The following is a 17,684-nucleotide window of genomic DNA, read 5'->3' as shown; positions in this document are numbered from 1 at the left end:
TCTTGGTTTTTAGATAGCTAAAAAGCTCCTTGTGCAGCCTCATTGGCCTCCTGTGGATCTTCTTATCTTTCCTCTGCATGGGAATAGCTTGATGCTAAGCTTTTAGTATTAAGTCTTTTAGTAACTGCCATCCCCCTTTGACTCTTCTTCCTAATTGGTCTTTCAATGGAACCTTCTCTAATATGTCTCTGAGTTGGTTGAAATCTGCCTTTCTGAAGTCAAGTGTCCTTGTTCTGCTGTTCTCATGTCCTCTTTTCCTTACAATCTTGAAGTCTATCAGATTCTGATCACTTCCATCCATATTATCATATATGTTACCTATAGATCAGTTAAGTTATATAATAGTTTTACAATCTTGATGATAAATCCTTGTAAAGTAGCAATTAATATCTTTTGAGAAACTGTGTTTTCACTATTTTTTTAAATTAATTAGCTTCTTTTGTTATCACTGGTTTTTCCATTAATTTGAGTGGCTTCTACCTAGTTAGAGTTGGTGGAATTCATTTTTTATTTTAAAATTGATAGATAAATATTTTAAAGCATTTTTTAATTTTTTATATTTAAATTTTCACAGTTGTGTGAAATTATTGGGGGTCAGAAATTATTTCGTGACAATAGAAACTGATATAAAAGTTTGTTTCAACAGTAATAAATGTCTAATTGTTGACATCACATGTCAAAATATACAAAGTGAATATCCTTTAAATTAAACTGAGTTCTCAAGCAGCATTTTTCTTTCTCTGCCTGTTTTGTAAATTATTGATGGAAATATTGTGTTGGTTTGTGTTTGACATTTACTGGTAAAAATCTAATCCTTTCAAGACTATTCATAGTTGATTGTTTTGTACTTTCTCATAAACATAATCAGGGTGTAAGCATAGAGACGTGTTGCAAACCACAATTATGCTGTTAATTTTTATGCAGACTTTGAATGTTATGTGAAAGTCCTCCACGTTTGACTGTATATTTCATGTTCATGCATAAATTAGCTTTGTAATGAAGAAGTACCAAGATTAGGGCTGATGAACAGGAAAAATATTCCTCTCAAAATGCTTGCATGCAAATTCCCCATTCATTTTTACATAATATCTGTCCATAAAAATTCATTTCTGATGACAGTGAGAGTACTAATTTCTTGCAGATTTGTATGCACAATCCACTTGCAGCCTGAAATTTCATGTAATCAGAATTTTGCTTGAAAGTTGAATGGACAGTTTTTTGGCAATGATGGCAAGTGAAGACAAAATAGGGAGGAATAGGATAGAACAAAAGACCAGGAACACACATCTGTGTCCACCTCGAGAGAGACAAACCTCTGTATGTGCTTGCCGTATTTTCACAATCCTCCAGTCTCTGTGCTTGGCCTGAGCTGAAATAAGCAGAGATGAATGATTGATTGGTTTTGTATTGGTGTAGCCCAGGGGTCGGCAACCTCTAGCACGCGGCTCGCCAAGGTAAGCACCCTGGTGGGCCGGATCAGTTTGTTTACCTGCCGCTTCTGCGGGTTTGGCCAATAGTGATTCCCACTGGCTGCGGTTCGCCGCTCTGGGCCAATGGGAGCGGCAGGAAGCCACGGCCAGCACATCCCTCGGCCTGCACCGCTTCCTGCAGCCCCCATTGTCCTGGAGTGGCAAACTGTGGCCAGTGGGAGCTGGGATTGGCCGAACCTGTGGAGGCGGAAGGTAAACAAACTGGTCCAGCCTGCCAGGGTTCTTACCCTGGTGAACCGCGTGCCACAGGTTGCTGACCACTGGTGTAGCCCATAGGAACCCCAGTCATGGACCAGGACACCGTTGTGCTAGGTGCTGTACCAACATAGATGAAGAATGTATGGTGTAGGCAGTCGTTGCAGAGGAGGCAACACAGCAACTTTTTGATTTCTCCCCACTACTGAGTGGGAGCGAGCATTGGTCCAGATATCTCTTGAAGCTTTAATTCTGCCTGCCACTAAGCATACCTGTGTGCTGATGGATGGGGAGCATCAAGAGCAGACCTTTTGAAAACTGGAGATCAGGCTGCTGGAGACATTGGTTGCGGCAAATTGCTTTTTTCTGCTTGGGGGAAGAATACTGATTGTGACTTCTGTTAACCTTCCTGACTCAGCCAGCTAGAGCACCAAACACAGCCACAAAACCTGTGATCAGTCACACCCAAATGAGCTTGACATTTGAGAAAGTAACAAAAACTTCATTTACCCTAATACTGTCATTCCCTTTCACTGGACAAATCCAGCCTTGTCACTACTTCTTCTGTTTCCTCCTCACTCTTGTGTTTGTTCCTTTTTCCAAGCTATCCTTTGTGCCTGGAGTGAAGTCAAGTTGCTCCTTTTATAAAAACTTGCTTACTCAACAAAAAAAATCTTACTCAGCCCTACTGCAGATACTTCTAAATTATATTGACATCACACACTGCTTCAGCAGCGCAAACATATATTTACTAAGTTTCTCTGCTCACTTTTTTTGGTTGGGTGCTTCCTTTAGCAGTAAGGAAGCTTGCGTTATTACAGCTCTAAATCCCTACTGATTTGTTCAGTGAACATTGGTTCTGTTGTCAGTGAAAAGAAGTTCTCTTATCAGCAAGTGTTTGACTATCCTTTTTTGTTCTTGGATGTGCCATGTTGAATTTTTTTTCCCGTCTGGCCTTGTATGGAGATGTATAACCTCAGTGCTAAATGAGAGAGCATGACAAAGCAGCAGATAGAAGACTATACCAAAGAGTTTTGGTGCCAAAACATATCCATATTTGGTGCCACTTCAGACTTCAAAGCTGTCAGATTGATCACCATCATACTGGATTGTAGCCTTTTTGCCATTGTGGAAGGACTGAATCAGACTGAGGAGGCATGGGGAGTAACCAAGTCTCTGTAGCAATTGGAAAGACCCTTTCTGCTAACTAGAATAAGAGTCTTTGTAAGATCTATGAAGGCCATATAGAGAGTTTTTCTTCGTTCTTGATGCTTTTTTTTCTTGCAGTTGCCTTAGTGCGAAGACCAGGTTGGTAGTTGATCTGCTGGCATGGAAGCTGCACTGTGTGTGTGTGTGTGTGTGTGTGTGTATATATATATGTGTATATGTATATATATGTGTGTATATGTATATATATGTGTGTGTGTATGTTAAGCAAGAACTTGCAATCTTTTGAGAATGACCCAGACAAATGCCTTGTCAGCAACAGTAAGGAGAGAAATTCCTCTGTTGGAGTGACTGCAACTACTATCTCTTTTTTTTTTTTTTAATCCAACGTTCTGAGGTTGCCATCCTTCATGTCTCATCCTCTTTCCCTCAAGCATGCAACCAAAACATCATGCCGATGTTTAAGCACAACTTACCTTCTGTGTTTCAGGAACTCAGCTGGAATTTTTTTTTTTCCTATAACCTTTCTTGATATAGAAATGATTGTCTTTCCAAACTCATTTATGGATGGTTTTGTATTAAGCTCTGTGGTAGTTTGGTGATCATATTTAGCTGCTTCAGAAACAGTAATTTTACGTGAGTAGAGTGTATGGTAGTATTCTACCCTGTGTTGCATTCATTTGCTTCTGTCAGTGATGTCTTCATGAAGAGATTTGAGTGGGTCAGCCTTCTTGGCTGAAGGATCTATTGCTTTCTCGATTCCATCAAACATACCTCTTACAAATCTCCTTTTAAAATGGAGATCTAGTTTCTTGCACAGATTGAGCCAGTACGATTAAGCTTGTTGTCTTGTTTGTTGTGAACTGCTCTTGGCCAGTCAGAGGTTATCACCTGTTTTAGGAGAGGGGTTTATTTTGTGGTGGAGATATATTGTGTGTTTTGCTTCAGTCAGTGGAAGCATTTCTTCAGAGTGTGCTGCACTCCGATCTTTTTCTTGTACAATTTTTTTTAACCAAAAGCTATAGTTGCAGCTATATGGATGTTTGTTCTGAGTGTGTTCAATTACTACTTTTCCTTTATTATTTATGATATATATTATTGTATATATTAATATATTTTTCTGGTAAGATTCACAGTGTGTTACTGTCCTCATCAATGGTGTAATTCTTGGTCTGATTTTCGACTCCAGGGTCCTCAAGATAGGGATTTTTTTTTTTATTTCAACCAATGGCATTGTTTTAATAATGGAGTATTAAGTGTATGTCACGTTTTAGAGCAGGTCTGCACAACTTATAAAGCGGCGAGGGCCACATTATTCTAAAGAAAACAGCTGAGGGCCAACTCCCCCCGGCCCCGCTGAAACACCCCCCCCAAGCACCTCCTGGCTCTGTGGAAGCACCCCACCCCACCCCAGCACCGCCCAGCCCTGCAGAAACAAACCCTCCTTCTCCAGCGCCATCCCACCAAAACAGCTGGAGACCAAAAAGGAAGGTTGGGGGTATCAGTACCAGCTTGGACCTGGTACCTGCTGCCACCACCCAAAAAATTAGAGTGTTTTGGGGCACTCTGGTCCCACTGAAAAACCTTCCCTAGGGACCCCAAGACCCAAATCCCTTGAGTCTCACAACAAAGGGAAATAATCCTTTTTCCCCTCCCCCCCTCCAGGTGCTCCTGGAGAGATACACAGACACAAGCTCTGTGAATCCAAACAGAGTGACTCCCCCTCTCCGTTCCCGGTCCTGGAACAAAAAGGACTTTCCTATTCCCCCAGAGGGAATGCAAAATCAGGCTAGCCAATTCAACACACACCGATCTCCCCTGATTTCTTCCTCCCACCAATTCCCTGGTGAGTACAGACTCAATTTCCCTGAAGTAAAGAAAAACTCCAACAGGTCTTAAAAGAAAGCTTTATATAAAAAAGAAAGAAAAAATACAAATAGTCTCTCTGTATTAAGATGACACAATACAGGGCAATTTCTTAAAAGAATATTGAATAAACAGCCTTATTCAAAAAGAATACAAATCAAAGCACTCCAGCACTTATATTTATGCAAATACCAAAGAAAAGAAACCATATAACTTACTATCTGATCTCTTTGTCCTTACACTTAGAAACAGAAGATTAGAAAACAGAACTACTTCTCCAAAGCTCAGAGAAAGCAGGCAGCCAGAAAAACAAAGACCTCAGACACACAATTCCCTCCACCCAAAGTTGAAAAAATCCAGTTTCCTGATTGGTCCTCTGGTCAGGTGCTCCAGGTGAAAGAGACATTAACCCTTAGCTATCTGTTTATGACAGGGGGTGGGGAGGTGATACTTGTTTTTAAATCAACTAGGGGCTCCCAGCTGAAGAGGTGGCTGGAAGCCCTCAAGGGCAAATTAAAGGGCCCGGGGCTCCGGTGGCTGGGGGAACCTGGAGCTTTGCGGGGCTGGGGCAGGGATTTAAAGGCAGAGCTCCTGCCACTGAGGGGAGTCCGAGCCCTTTAAATCCCAGCCCCAGCCCATCCGCTGGAGCCGTGGCTGGGATTTAAAGGGCTCTGGGCTCCCCGCCGCTGCGGGCAACCCAGAGCCCTTTGATTCCCGGCCCGGATTCAAAAGGCTCTGGGCTGCCCGCAGAGCGCCATATGCGTAGGATTTAGAATCCCCCCGTGGGCCACACAGTGAGCCTCCTCGGGCCATATGTTGTGCAGACCTGTTCTAGAGAGAGCGAGAAGTATGAGGGTGAATGAAAATATGAAGTGCTTTTTATATTAAGCACAGATCCTCGGTACTGCAGTGATTGGGATAGGTGGGATTGGGATGCCATGTTTGTCTGCTTAGATCAGATGAAATGGAAACAGGGACAGCAACAGTACAGTACAGATTCTGTTCTGACTGCATTCTCTCTCTTTTCCCATATTCTCCTGGCTTCTTGTAACTTCTTTTCTCCTTTAAGTCTTTGAATGGGTTATTTGAGCCAGGTGATGTTGCTAAGCCCCTTCAGTAACATCGACTTCTGTTAACAACACCTAGATGTACTCATTTTAAAGTAGTCCGAGACTGACAAATGACAGCTGCCAGAAGATGTGAAATGAATGGAGGCTTTTAAAAAATGAGTAGTTTTTCACTATTGCCCTTAACAAAGAGGACAAATTAGGTACAAGTGATTTGGGCCGTGCTCTTCCTCCCATCTACACTTGTCATTAGGCCTCTAGAATCTTTCGCTATTTTTTTTGTGTGTGAGAGCTTCGGATATCTTAACTACAATTAAGAAAAGAGATTCAGGTGTTGATTTATGATGTTACAGGTCTATTGAAAAATTACCAAGCCGCTAAATGCCTTGTTTCAGTTCACTTTGAGCAAATTTTCAAGTGTATGTTTCCCACTGAACTATGCTGAAATATGTTGTAACTATCTCAGGCATGGTATGGAAAAGATTAAAAAGCCCTTGTCTGCATAGTCTCTTGTGGCAATATTGCATTATTTAAAAGTTTAAGAACGATGTTAAATGTGAAGCTCAGTGACTGCAGAGTTAAACTAAAATTTCTGGTGCTAGATACACAGTTTATGTAGTTTAAAAATACCAAAAGTTGCAAATGGGCAGTTATGCATCTTGCAGTCAAGTATATGCACATAGCATTTGCACTAATACACCCAGTAAAGCACGTTTTTTTCCATATCAAAGTGTAAATTAACTATGCAAGTCCTTCTCATGAATAGCTTTTCAGTCATCATGCATTGATTTACAGATCAACTTCAGCTTTATTACATACTGAGAACCCCCTCCTCTAAGCCTGTTTTACCATGGTTTTCTTTTCCTTTGCTTTGTACCTGACTTGCATAATGTTCACTGAATCCTTTGATAGACATTATTTCTAAGGAAAATGATTGTGGATTGGAAGCTTCATAGGGCCAAAAGGATTATGCATTATTTTTAATGGTCTACACAAAATATAATTGATTTGACCTAGAAAAATATTGTCTCTGTTCAAGGCAAGTAATGGGTATTTTAATTATTTTAAATAAATAAATGTGGAATTCAGAAATACTTCAGTGCTCAAAACAATTTATTACAAGCTTCTGGGGCCAAAAAATGTTTTACACTTGCCAAGCGAGTACGTTAATGAATGGAATTTTATTAGTGGCTGGATTTCACAAAAAATGCAGTATTTTGGTAGAGACCTTCTGTGCTGCTTGGAACTGCAATTGTTGTAAATGTGGGTTGTTAAAACAAGCTGGTCAGTGGTATTAGCAACGTTTTACCTTGCATTTTTATTTTTAATTTCAATGTAACTGAGGAGAGAGTGAGACCTAATTGAACATGGATGGAGTGCATAGACTTGAATAAACAACTAGCTGACTGAGGCAACTGAGCAAATGAAACCTTTTTAGGTAAGGTTAGGAGCTCAATGGTGACTGACTAGAAATGGATTTTACAAATGAACTAAACTGCTCTCACTTCATTAGTATTCATGGTAAATAGAAAAATTTCCTTCCTGAAGATATATGTTCTCTTCAGCAAATTAAAGCATTTTTTCACTAACCAAATGATGATGGTGTCAACAACTGATGGAGATGAATAAGTCGTCGTCTTAATGTACCTCAATTTTTTTTTCTGGAATTGAAGGTGATTTTGAAGGAAAGTTTATTATAGTTGAATCCTTGTCAGTTTAGCATCTGCCAGTGATATTTATTCCCTTTCTGCCCCAAAGTCTCTGTGTATAATACACACTGATAAAATAATATTAAATTCCCTGTGGCATATGGAAATATTTAATGAAGTATTGCATTTGTAATTGGCTTTCTTATACCATCGTGAAAGTCATCAAAGTACGAGTTTTGTACTTGAGTTTTGTCAATGGTGGCTTTAGAAGTCTGTCTTTTTCTTACTTTCTTAATACCTAATATCTCATTTTTGTGAAGAAAAATAGCCATGGCTGCTAATGCTTTATTTTGTGCTTTAGCAGAGAGCACAAACACGCACAATTGCCAAGACTGCTAATATTAGACAAGGAAGTAAAACACAGTTAGACTTTGCTGTATGAGGGAACAAAAATGCGTCTGTGCCAAAAAGAAAAGGATGTGTGTGTGTAGGGGGAGAGGAAGTGTTACTTTCAGGCATTTAACAGTGCAATAACAATTTAACAACTGATAGAAAATATACCATTAAAATCGCTTAAACTAGTGAGAAACTCATGGGCATAGTCTTCTTTTATAGTTTGTTTTTCCTACAGGCAAATCAGTGAAAGAATATCTTCAGTATTTTGTCCTGTAGGTACCAATTATATGTTCTTGTGTCAAATACATATTCTAGACTTCACATAAAATATTGGTAGTGGTTTTTTAGCAGTACTCTACTGGGCAATGAGTACTGCTGTTTATAGCTGGCACACCAGATTGCAAGAAGTAGACAATTATAGTGTTTTAGTTTATCTGTGGAGACTGTTTACAAATTTCAAAACTAACGTTTTCTTCAGAGTGGCTTGCTCTTTTGCTGTCATGTCTTTTTTTCCTATGGTAACCAAGCATATCGCCCTCACCCTGTCCCCTTTAATTTTTTTTTCTATCAGAGTTCAGCACTGTTTAGATCTCAGGCTTAGTTAGTGTGGAGCATTAATTTTCTGTTCAGAAAACTGAGTTTGTCCAATTAGTCACATGGAACTTAGAAGGCTGCAGGCATATGTGGGGCTTCTGTGGGACAATCTAACATTCTATTATTTATCCTGAATGTTTGCATTTTCCCAGTAACACCACTGAATGCACAAGAGCAAATTTGGTTCCTTGCCCTATAGATTTCACCAATCCATGACTGATCAGTTGTGTTTCTTACTCTTAACAGAAGCCTAGAGTGTTTGGCACACCTATCTGCAGGCTTACTCATGAAACTCCCCCTGTACTCATTTAGCTTCTGCACAAGACAGATGTAGCAGTAGACGCCTATAAGATTTGAGAACCTCAGAGCAATTTTTCTTTCCCCCTGCCAAGATGGAAGAAGGAAAAGATCACAGGACAAGAAGGGAAGGGAAGGGAATTTCCTTGCTGCTGAGCAGTATGCCTCAAACCCACTGGTGGGTCAGCATTCAGGGTATGGGGTATTGCCAGCCATCTAAATTTTGTTGAAAATTATTTAGCTGGTCTAATATTGCTGATTGGCCATTTCTATGTTCACTTTGTCTGTTTCTAATATCAATTAAATTAATTGGAACTAAAAAAACCTGCTTTTTTACTCTTGATTATAGTCTTTCACAAAGGTTGCAGACATACTCTGGCGAGTGAGCGAGTGCGTATATATGTGTGCATCATTTCTATGTGTAAATGTAGGCTTCTGTTTAATATTTTGGGCCTGTGTCAGCTCTCTCAATGATTTTTTACATTCATATAACTCCACTGTGACCCAGGGACACTTTGGTGCCAACTGGCAGAAGGAAGAAAGGGGTGCGTAGGGGTTTATGAGGCTCTTCTGGGTCCGATGTCTACATAGGAAGGATAGACAGGAGAAAAAGGGAGGAGATGTTGCCTTATATATTAAAAATGTACACACTTGGACTGAGGTGGAGATGGACATAGGAGATGGAAATGTTGAGAGTCTCTGGGTTAGGCTAAAAGGGTTAAAAAACACGGGTGATGTCGTGCTGGGAGTCTACTACAGGCCACCTAATCAGGTGGAAGAGGTGGATGAGGCTTTTTTCAAACAACTAACAAAATCATCCAAAGCCCAAGATTTGGTGGTGATGGGGGACTTCAACTATCCAGATATATGTTGGGAAAATAACACCGCGGGGCACAGACTATCCAATAGGTTCCTGGACTGCATTGCAGACAACTTTTTATTTCAGAAAGTTGAAAAAGCTACTAGGGAGGAAGCTGTTCTAGACTTGATTTTAACAAATAGGGAGGAACTCATTGAGAATTTGAAAGTAGAAGGAAGCTTGGGTGAAAGTGATCATGAAATCATAGAGTTTGCAATTCTAAGGAAGGGTAGAAGGGAGTACAGCAAAATAGAGACAATGGATTTCAGGAAGGCAGATTTTGGTAAGCTCAGAGAGCTGATAGGTAAGGTCCCATGGGAATCAAGACTGAGGGGAAAAACAACTGAGGAGAGTTGGCAGTGTTTCAAAGGGACGCTATTAAGGGCCCAAAAGCAAGCTATTCCGATGGTTAGGAAAGATAGAAAATGTGGCAAAAGACCACCTTGGCTTCACCACGAGATCTTGTGTGACCTACAAAATAAAAAGGCGTCATATAAAAAATGGAAACTAAGTCACATCACAAAGGACGAATATAGGCAAATAACACAGGAATGCAGAGGCAAGATTAGAAAGGCAAAGGCACAAAAGGAGCTCAAACTAGCTATGGGAATAAAGGGAAACAAGAAGACTTTCTATCAATACATTAGAAGCAAGAGGAAGACCAAGGACAGGGTAGGCCCACTGCTCAGTGAGGAGGGGGAAACAGTAACGGGAGACTTGGAAATGGCAGAGATGCTTAATGACTTCTTTGTTTCGATCTTCACTGAGAAGTCTGAAGGAATGTCTAGTATAGTGAATGCTTACGGGAAGAGGGTAGGTTTAGAAGATAAAATTAAAAAAGAGCAAGTAAAAAATCACTTAGAAAAGTTAGATGCCTGCAAGTCACCAGGGCCTGATGAAATGCATTATAGAATACTCAAGGAGTTAATAGCTAGAGGCTCAGATACCTCCTCTATTATCTTTGGGAAATCATGGGAGACGGGGGAGATTCCAGAAGATTGGAAGGGGGCAAATATAGTGCCCATCTATAAAAAGGGAAATAAAAACAACCCAGGAAACTACAGACCAGTTAGTTTAACTTCTGTGCCAGGGAAGATAATGGAGCAGGTAATCAAAGAAATCATCTGCAAACACTTGGAAGATGGTAAGGTGATAGGGAATAACCAGCATGGATTTGTAAAGAACAAATCATGTCAAACTAATCTGATAACATTCTTTGATAGGATAACGAGCCTTGTGGATAAGGGAGAAGCGGTGGATGTAATATACCTAGACTTTAGTAAGGCATTTGATACGGTCTCGCATGATATTCTTATAGATAAACTAGGAAAGTACAATTTAGATGGGGCTACTATAAGGTGGGTGCATAACTGGCTGGATAACTGTACTCAGAGAGTAGCTATTAATGGCTCCCAATCCTGCTGGAAAGGTATAACAAGTGGGGTTCCGCAGGGGTCTGTTTTGGGACCGGCTCTGTTAAATATCTTCATCAACGATTTAGATGTTGGCATAGAAAGTACGCTTATTAAGTTTGCGGACGATACCAAACTGGGAGGTATTGCAACTGCTTTGGAGGACAGGGTCAAAATTCAAAATGATCTGGACAAATTGGAGAAATGGTCTGAGGTAAACAGGATGAAGTTTAATAAAGATAAATGCAAAGTGCTCCACTTAGGAAGGAACAATCAGTTTCACAGATACAGAATGGGAAGAGACTGTGTAGGAAGGAGTATGGCAGAAAGAGATCTAGGGGTCATAGTAGACCACAAGCTTAATATGAGTCAACAGTGTGATACTGTTGCAAAAAAAGCAAACATGATTCTGGGATGGATTAACAGGTGTGTTGGAAACAAGACACGAGAAGTCATTCTTCCGCTTTACTCTGCGCTGGTTAGGCCTCATCTGGAGTATTGTGTCCAGTTCTGGGCACCGCATTTCAAGAAAGATGTGGAGAAATTGGAGAGGGTCCAGAGAAGAGCAACAAGAATGATTAAAGGTCTTGAGAACATGACCTATGAAGGAAGACTGAAGGAATTGGGTTTGTTTAGTTTGGAAAAGAGAAGACTGAGAGGGGACATGATAGCAGTTTTCAGGTATCTAAAAGGGTGTCATCAGGAGGAGGGAGAAAACTTGTTCACCTTAGCCTCCAATGATAGAACAAGAAGCAATGGGCTTAAACTGCAGCAAGGGAGATTTAGGTTGGACATTAGGAAAACATTCCTAACTGTCAGGGTAGTTAAACACTGGAATAAATTGCCTAGGGAAGTTGTGGACTCTCCATCTCTGGAGATATTTAAGAGTAGGTTAGATAAATGTCTATGTGGGATGATCTAGACAGTATTTGGTCCTGCCATAAGGGCAGGGGACTGGACTCGATGACCTCTCGAGGTCCCTTCCAGTCCTAGAGTCTGAGTCTATAGTATGTGCCAAAGGGTGGCATATAAGGTCTCTACCAACAGGCAGTAATGCAGCAGGCATGCTCTATAAAGTGAGATCAGAATTCCTACTGGATACTCAAAATGCTTCTCTCTGCTTATCAGAATCATGTCAGTCTTACCTGGGTAGAATTTGAGCAAGATACTTTTCATCCTGCTGCATGGCTCCCTTCAGTCGTTGAGATAAGATACAGTGGACACCCTGGTGCTTACATTCTTAACAGCAGGAATTAGGTCTTTATTTTAGAACAGAAGCCCTAAAATAGAGACTGGCCTACAGTTTAGCACTAAATGCTCAGCAAACCCTTTTCATTTTCAACCCGAAATTCTGTACATGTTTTGAGTTTATTGTACGTTCTTTTTTTTTTACATTTGATGCCTGAAGGTTAAAATGATTTTTGGCATGAATGACAGCAAACACTGTATTTTAAGAAATGTGTGTATGTATATGGTTTGTCTGAAAGATATAATGGATATTAAATCTTGCTGTATTTAAGAGTAACAAATTAAACACCTGCAGCCCTATGTTTTGCATGAGTACTTTGGAATAAGTCATTTAAAACCTACACCTATATTTTAATACCAAGTAGGAAATCTGAATATGCCTTCTATTTAGAGATTAGAGATGGTCAGAAAAGATAAGTACACCTCTACCTCAATATAATGCTATCCTCGGGAGCCAAAAAAGCTTACCGTGTTATCGGTGAAACCATGTTATATCAAACTTGTTTTGATCCGCCAGAGTGCGCAGCTCCTCCGGGGCACGGCTTTACTGCATTATATCCGAATTCATGTTTTATCAGGTCGTGTTATATTGGGTTAGCGGTATATTTTGAAATATGTCCTTTAAAAAAAAAAATTAGTGAGCCTCCCAGCTCAGGTCAACAACTTTGTTCAAACTTAGGTGGCTAGCCTGAGCCTCCGTTCATGGCGTATTGTCCACACTGCTATTTTTAGCTTGCTAGCTCAAGCCTCGGTAGTGTGCATCTGTCTACCTGGTTTGGGAGGCTTGCTTCCCACTGCCGTGCAGACATGCCCATAGTTAGAAAGATTTTGCCCTAATATTTAACCTAAATCTCCCTTGCTGCAGATTAAGACTGTTGCTCCATGTCCTACTTTCAGTGGGCATGGGGAATAATTGATCACTGTCCTCTTCATAACAGCCCTAACATATTTGAAGACTATTAATACGACTCCCCTCAGTCACCTTTTCTCAAGACTAACTGTGCCCAATTTCTTTAACCTTTCTCATAAGTAAAGTTTTCTAAACGTCTTATTTTTGTTGCTGTCCTCTGGAATCCGTCTAGTTTGTGCACATCTTTCTAAAGTTTGATGCTCAGAATTGGACACAGTACTGCAGCTGAGCACTCACCAGTACTGAATATAAGTGCAACAATTATCTACTGTCTGACATATGACACTACTTTTAATACACCTCAGAATATTTATCCTTTTTATCAGTTGCTTCACATTGTTGAATCATGTTCATTGTGTGACCCCCTATAACACCCAGATGCTTTTCAGCAGTACTATCACCTAGCCAGGTATTCCCCAGTTTGTAGTTGTGCATTTGCTTTTTTCCATTTTAGGGGTTGATCTGTGCACTTGTCTTTACTGAATTTCATCTTGTTGATTTTCAGACCAGTTCTGCAATTTGTCAAGGTTGTTCTGAATTCTAATCCTGTCCTCCAGTGTGCTAGTAACACCTCCCAGCTTGGTGTCATCTGTAAAAGCTATTTAAGTATGCTCTCCGATACTCCATCATCCAAGTCATTAATGAAAATATTGACTAGTGAAGAAACAAAATAGATGCTAAACACCTGAGCCTTCTTGATGTCCTCAATTATTAGCTCTCCTCCTCCTCTCAGTAGAGGCCCTATGTTTTTCTTCATACTTCTCTTGCTCCTAATGTATTGATAGAACCTCTTCTTACTGCCTTTTATAGTCCTTGCTGTGTGTAATTCATTTTGTGCCTTAGCCTTTCTGATTTTGTCCCTAAATGCTCGTGCTACTATTTTGTACTCCTCCGTAGCAATTTCCACTTTTTGTAGGATTCCTTTTTCAGATAATTTAAAGAGCTACTGATGAAGCCACAGCCTATTTCTCTTATCTTCTTACTATTTGCATGACTACATGATCTTAATTTATTAACTCAATTGCCATACATTTTCCTCTCCTGGAATCCTTAATCTTGTGTTTGTAACACTACTGCCAGGCCCCTGGTTTGGGCTCAGGTGAAAAGTAAGATGTTGTAGATGAACTTCTAAGAAGAAACATTTTGTTTATCTAATTATGAAGTATGACGTACAGAAAAAAGGAGGATAATATCCATATAGTTTACCATGAAATGTCAATTGCACTTCAAAAAATTGACATCTGCTGTAGTTTGTAACTGGACTGTAATGTGTAAATGTTTAACGTTCATAAGGCTGCAGTCTTAGCCTGCTGACATATTTGATATATCTTTTTTGATATTGGTAATAGTTACAGCTTGGCATACAGATGCATTGCAACCCTGGAGTCTTAAATATCCACCTGTCCTGCATGATGAATTCCATTGATTAACATTTTGTGTTCTTTAAAAAAGAAAAAAGAGAAATCCATCTTTCCAGCAGAACAGGTGTACTTTTAAGGATCCAGGACTGTACTAGTGTCAGGACAAGGCAAGGGGAATGCCGTTTTAGGAAGCAGCTGATTCTAGACACCGACATAAATGGAATAATTGAGCTCCAACTTGAGAGGTCATCTAGTCCAGTCCCCTGCACTTGTGGCAGGACTAAGTATTACCTAGACCATTCCTGACAGGTGTTTGTCTAACCTGCTCTTAAAAATCTCCAGTGATGGAGATTCCACAACCTCCCTAGGCAATTTATTCCAGTGTTTAACCACCCTCACAGGAAGTTTTTCCTGATGTCCAACCTAAACCTCGCTTGCTGCAATTTAAGCCCATTGCTTCTTGCTCTATCCTCAGAGGTTAAGAAAAACAAATTTTCCCCCTCCTCCTTGTAACAACATTTTATGTACTTGAAAACTGTTGTCATGTCCCCTCTCTGTCTTCTCTTTTCTGGACTAAACAAACCCAATTTTTTCAATCTTTCCTCATAGGTAATGTTTTTGTTGCTCTTCTCTGGACTCTCTCAAATTTGTCCCCATTCTTCCTGAAATGTGGCGCCCACATCTGGACATACTCTTTCAGTTGAGGCCTAATCAGTGGGGAGTAGAGCAGAAAAATTAATTTAACTTTAAAAATAAATAAATAAATCTCCTCTTATAACAATGAATTTAAGCTAGTTTAGTATTTGGAATGTGTTTGGCTACTCTTGGTGTGTATGTTTCATAAGGAAATTCTTAAATGTTTGATGTCAGGAAAGCATTTTGCATAAATTTGGATTCATACACTCATAGGAATATTAACAATAAAGGCATTAATGGTGTGCGCTAAGCTAAAAATACAGTTCTTACCTCTTTTGTATACATTCAAAGGCTAACATTAATTCACAGTATGTTCAAGATATAGGATTCTCAAATATATACACTAATCTATCAGAAAAATTTTGTGTACCCATTTTACAGCCCCAAGAAGTATCTATTCTTGTATTCCAAAAGTGGGCTCCTCAAAATGTGAGATTTTTCAATGTAACTTGAGCGGTATTTCAGTTTTTAATAAATTAATTTTGTTTTTGTGCTGTGTCAGACAAGTTAAGTAATCCATTGCTTTTCTGAATTTCTCCCCAATCACTATCATACATTTCCCTCCTCCATCCTGTAGTCTTTGAAGCTGATAATGACTAACTTGGGTGAGAGACAGTGGGTAATGTACATGCAGAGAAAAAGTCAAATTTTAAATTCAGCACAGATTTCTACCTCTTGGAAATTCTACCGACTATCATAGCAATTTTTTTTTCTGCTCCTTTATTGGCTGGCTAGCTGTACTGTAGAATCTGGTTATGTGTATCTCTCTCTGGTTATCCATTCTGTGTGAGTGCAGCATCATGACATTCCCCAAACACATAGCAAGGACGCTACTATTATGCAGGTAACAGCTCTGCTGGAATCTACCATCAAGGTGTGTGTGTGTGGTGTGTGTGCTGAACAGAAAAGACATGAACACTTCTAACTGTTTAAATATTTGAGGAATATTTTAAACAAAAACCCTTCTGTCTCTCCACCTTTCTTTGAGACAACAGTGTTTTTATCCCCTAGCTATTTGGAAACCTCACTTTTCTTGTGGTTTTACAGATTCCAGAAAAAACAGAGAACGAGCATGGATTTAATTGAAGTGTGTCTTTCCATTGCTTCACTATTTTAAAATGTGTGAAAGTCTAATCCATGAGCCATCACATAGTTCAGTTCATTACATTAATCTGACCTAATTACCATTTGTTTTTAAGGTGTACACATACCACACTGCTTAAAACCATACTGCACATCTTCAGAGTGAAAGAAGCATTTCAGGAAAGCAGGAGCTATTAAAAATGTTTCTCAATTGGTGGTTGTGCTTCTTTGGAAGCAAACACTTCACTTGGACGGGGAACTGTCCTGTTGTGGATTAGAACATCTTTTTAGGTGCTGCCTTAGCTTTGGCTTGCAGTGAAGTGCAACTTTTATAAGGAAAGTGCTGTTTCAGTAGCCTGCAAAGGATAGAACTTTCAGGCTTCTTTCAAGGAGAGCCGTGCTATAAATTTCATTACATAAATAACATCCTTCCTCATCAGAAATAGAAACAATCCTTTACAATTTTGTTTCAGGATAAATTTACTTTCTCCTTCTCAAAAACTAAAGCTGTGCAACAATGGGAAACATGTAATAGGTTAATATTGCTAAGTAACTGAAGATGGAAGTATGAGATTAGGTTCTTTGAATGATGTTGCTGCAGATGAGGAGACTTGGTATTTCATGGCCAGCCAAAACACTGTTTGTAAACTAGAAGAGTGGGGTGTGTGTGTGTGTGTGTGTGAGAGAGAGAGATTTGATACATCTCTAATTAAAATAGATTCCAAAGGACTGATTTAAACCCCCAGCCCCAAAGAAGTTTAGAAATAAGAGCATTAATATTTTAAACTTAATTTTGATCCCTAATTTGCTCTGATGCTTCTGTTTTGTGTGTAAGATTACTTATCCTGATCTAGCTGAAGGTTTTGTGTTGAACCTAGTCCCGTGAAATAGGAACTGAAATCCTGGTCCTGCTGACATTGATGAAGGTTTATCTATTGACTTCAGTGAGGCCAAGATCTCACTCCATGGTGTCTAAGCACTGCACAGAATTAAAAAAAAAAGAAATCCTGGCACAAAATCTCCCCCCCCCCACCTCCGTGCTCCTGACGCAGTGGAGTGAGATTTTGAAATATGAGCATTGATTCCAATGAAAGGTTATTTTTTCCCCCCCTTCTAGTTCTGAACACTATACAGGCTTTGGACTCAGTCTGATCTTCTAGCAAGTTATCAAATGTTTCCAAAGTTGTCTAGTGTTAGGATAAAGAAATGTAAATTAAAAGCAATGAAATTAGAGTGGATGTTACAAAATATCATAGCAGAATGCACAAATGATATTTAGAACAATCTCCACACTAATCAAATTGTTGTCACAAGCAGAGGATTGGAATTTGAGGTAGGAATAAATAGGAGGAGCAATAATCTCCTAAACAACGAACATCCTTATTCATATTTCC

The 17,684-nt window shown here is 39.6% G+C and overlaps 1 protein-coding gene across 1 annotated transcript in view; it reads left to right on the top strand.

Moving 5' to 3' along the window:
- Positions 1–2,852: 2,852 nt before the first annotated feature.
- The window catches only part of MAST4 (microtubule associated serine/threonine kinase family member 4), a 342,363-nt gene continuing 327,531 nt past the window's right edge, over positions 2,853–17,684 (top strand). The window contains exon 1 of the mRNA XM_030566014.1: positions 2,853–2,993. The gene's annotated coding sequence lies outside the window, so the exon portion shown is untranslated. The remainder of the gene's footprint in view (positions 2,994–17,684) is intronic.

Source organism: Gopherus evgoodei, chromosome 6 (assembly GCF_007399415.2).
Source record: "Gopherus evgoodei ecotype Sinaloan lineage chromosome 6, rGopEvg1_v1.p, whole genome shotgun sequence".
Lineage (NCBI taxonomy): Eukaryota > Metazoa > Chordata > Testudines > Testudinidae > Gopherus > Gopherus evgoodei.
The sequence above is the reverse complement of the archived record's forward strand: the minus strand, read 5'-3'. Positions and strand labels throughout refer to the sequence as shown.